This window comes from Eulemur rufifrons, chromosome 16, assembly GCF_041146395.1.
Source record: "Eulemur rufifrons isolate Redbay chromosome 16, OSU_ERuf_1, whole genome shotgun sequence".
Taxonomy (NCBI): domain Eukaryota; kingdom Metazoa; phylum Chordata; class Mammalia; order Primates; family Lemuridae; genus Eulemur; species Eulemur rufifrons.
This window is the reverse complement of record NC_090998.1, coordinates 41,197,988-41,201,910: the sequence shown is the minus strand read 5'-3', so window position 1 is coordinate 41,201,910 and position 3,923 is coordinate 41,197,988.

Below are 3,923 nucleotides of genomic sequence, written 5' to 3'. Positions count from 1 at the left end.
AGCTCATCTCATTGGAAACGGGAAGCAATTCTATAAACCATGTACAAAATGCATTGTCTCATATGAGTCCCACGGTCCCTAGGAGTGGGCTGGGGAGACCACATGCGGGGCTCTGTGGTCCTTCCAGGGGCATGGAGCATCCATCCCTGGCGCTAGTGGGTGCTGTTAGCCCCACGGGGCAGATCCTCGGAGGGAGAGCAAGTGGGCCCATCCAACATCAAACAGGAGTGCCGGCAAGTGGGAGCGTAGCACTGAGGGCAGGGAGTCCCAGGGAAAGTTTGCCAGCTGCTCCTCCTCTGAGAGGCCACGGCAAGGTGGGGCGGTCTGGAAATATAAATCTAATTCCACCAGCTTCTCACCTACAGAGATTTTGATCTCAGGACATGGTGAACAGGAGGAGTAACCATTGGCTCAATAAAATTCTAACTCTGTCTGACCTTGGACTGGGTGTGCGTTTCTGGGCTGGGAAAGTTCTTGGTTTGAGGAAGAGTCCTTTGAGAATGTCGCCTCACCCTCAATTACCCAGCCCTTTGGCCCAGGAGGTATCTTCACATTAATGAGCCATTTGTTCTGACAGTCCGTCTTCAAGCTCAGTGAAACTCCCATCATTTTGTTGGACTTGCTGCCCTTGTTTTATCAGCTTTCCGATCAGGCCAGGAAGTGGGATGTCTCCAGGTTGATCAACGCTCTGTTGCAGGGCTGAGCTGGGAACTTGGGGTGCTGGAAGGTTCTCCAGCACAGAGGATCAGTTCCAAATGGCCCAATCCCAAGCCTAGAAGGGTTTCTAGGGGACTCCATGTGTGCAGCCTGGCTTCCACACCTGCCCAGTGTGCTCAGCCCTGGGGTTCTTCCCCACCCTGCAGAGCAGGCATCCCGCAGTGACAGTAAAGGCTCCTCATGTCTGGCCCTAGGTCCCTGCACTTGTGGGTGTGCCCTGTACCTCTTCTTCTATGCAATGGGCCCTGGCTTCCCTAGGACAGGTTTATGGGTGCCCTAAGGCTTTGTCTCACAAGAGGGCCCCATTTCAAGAACTTAAACTTCCCTTCTCAGCCTTTTCACCGTTTCTAATAAAGCAGGAACTTATTCCAATGTTTTTCCTGATTATAGCTTCTGGGTCCTTTCAAATGCAAGGGTGAGAGAATATTCTTCCCCCTTGCTTTGTCTGTCATCTGCTACACTGCAGTTTCCCTGGAAGGTAGATAGAGTCCCCATTTTACAGAGGAGGAAATTTAGGCTCAAAGAGCGTGAATGACCTGCCTAGGGTCACACAGCTAGGAAGAAATATGAAGTCAGGAGTGAGACCCAGGTCTGGCTGACTCTCTGGCGGAGTAAGATGACCCTCAGCGCCTCTCTCCTCCACACTCATCTTTGGCTCCCTCCTTCCTGGCTCCTGCTCTGCTCCAACACTGCAGGTAAGTGATGCCTGGGAACCTCCTTCTTTGCTGTCTGTCCTAAAGAGGGCTGCCCCTCTGTCTGCACCTCTCCCTCCTGCATAAGAAGCCTCGGCCCCTCCTCTGCTGCCTGGTGGCTTTCAACATCGCACCCCGCCTCCCCATTGTTTGCGACTCCCCTTGGCCCCTCCCCCGCCTCAGCTTTCCCTGCTCGCCTGAGATTGCCTTCTCCCACATCCCTGGTGGAGTCCCGCAGGGATGGGTGGCTTGTCATGGCATGTCTTTCTTCAGCTCTTTTCTCAGTCCCATCCCTCAAAAAGCTCTCAAAACCTCACCACACCTGCCTCTGCCCCTGCCCCGCAGGTAGCCCGCAGCAGCCTCCTCTCAGCAATCAGTTCTGGGGTGTGTGTGTGTGAGTGCCTGTTTTGAGGTGCACTGGTACCCTGTCGTCTGGCACTGCTGGGGCCACCCTCTGGTACAGGGGGCCCTGGGGGAGACCAGGAGGGCACCCAAAAGCACAGCGGACTCAGTCTTGCTTTCAAAAGGCTTACAGATTCCATAGACCCATTCGTTTATATATAAACAAAAAGGCTACGGAACAATTGAGGGGCCAGCTAACACAAACATACATGCGTCTGAAAATGAGCAAACCAGTGCCTCAATAGGCACTTGAATCTGGTAGCAACTGAGCTTAGGAAAAGAAACCAACAGAGCAGCAGCATGGTATTAATCAAGGAAAACTCCCCAGATGAGGTGAGATCTGGGCCCATCCACTGCCTGTAGAGCAAAGGAGATGAAGGCATTTGCCTTCAAGGCCTGATGGACCAAAACCAGATTCAGGACCAAATGCTCAGGAAGTGAGATCTTCAGTGGCCCAGAGTTTGATGGTGGTGGGGGTTTGTGATGAGTTACTGGGGCAACCGGAAGGCCTTTCAAAGAAGAGAAGAGTAGAAGTGGGCTTGGAAGGCAGAGAGGAACAGACAGAGAAGGGAGGAAGGGGGTTGAACAGTCTGGACAAAGTATGGGAGTGGGGGGTCGAGGCGGGACGCTGGGTGAGAGGGTGATCAGGGAAGATGCAGATGGGGCCATGGATGGAGCAGCCCTGCATTCCGGAGTGCGGCAAGCACTGCTGGTCAGTTACCAGCTGGGTGACTTCAGGGACGTATTTTAACCTCTATGAATCTAAATTGTCTTTTCTTTAAAATAGGGCTAATAACTACCAGCACACAGACTTTTTGTGCCGTTCAAGTGAGATGCATTAATAGCTCCTAACACATAGTTGGTACCTGTAGATGTTAGTGCGTATTTTCCCTCTCATTTTGTTTTTATTTTATAAATGCAACATACATACATAAGCCAGAAGTGAGGGTGTGTGGTTCACACCTTTGTCCCACATTTGTTTTTTGACATCCCCGCACACTCACCACAATCCTGGGGACATCACAGGAGATGGTGAACTTGGTTAGCTGCAGCACTGCAGTTCTAGCCTTTTTGGTTGCCTCAAAAGTGAGTAGTGGAAAAAGAATAAGAATTTGATTCAGAAATGGGAAGATTCCCAGGAATTAATTGTATGACTTAGACAAATTTTTTTTTACTTCCTTGGGTCTGTGTTCCCACTCCTCTCCTAGGCAGGTTGGATGTGTGTCTGAGTCTCTGTGGATGGGCATGTTCTGTGATTTTCTATGCACTTGTTTGTAGGAACCAGTTCCACTTGCCTGTCTTAGAGCTTCTTCTCCACTTTAGGAAAAAGACCACTTGAATTGAAATCAGAAAACTCAGGTTCTAGTCCCAGACGTGTCTTTTCCTAGCTGGAGTATCTAGAGCAAGTCACTTAATTTCTCTGAGCCTCAGATTTCTGTTTCATAAAATGGATTGAAAACATCTTGACTCCCTTGTTCTCAGGGCTCCTGTGGGGATAGTGTTTGTGTATGTACTTGGTTCAGTGCACTGTGCAAATGTAAGCTGATGGTGATTTTTATGCCTCTTGTTCCTTTTCGTCCATGAATTGTCAACCAATTGTCTGACCATCTGCCTTTTTGATTTTTCCCTATGTCAGTTTCTCAGTGTGGTTCTCCGCCAAGATCTGTTTTTGGCCGGCACACACATGCATGCAAACATGCATTCACACACATATGCACACCCCTCCAAAATGCTAGAAGGAATCGATTGTGCAGAATGATGTGTCTCATGAGGGAGTATGCTGAACTAAGAATTTTGATTGCCTGTCAGAAGACGATTGGGCAACAGGCATCACCATGCCAGGACCATCCCAGTCCCCATTGTTCCCAGCGAGACCTAGATTACTCACTCCCTAAAAAGATGGTTGCTTTAGCAGCCTAAGGATGTTAGTGCGAGGACAGACAGCAGTGCCACGGAGATGGGGAGGAAGGAGGGGGGCACAGTGGGGAGGTGAGAGGCACTTCCTTGGGGAGGATGTAGGGCAAAACAATGGGAGGAGAGGAGGGACAAGACTCAGTGGCAAGAAGTGGGATGGGGAGGGTGGACATCCCGATTCAGAGCCACAGGGCAATG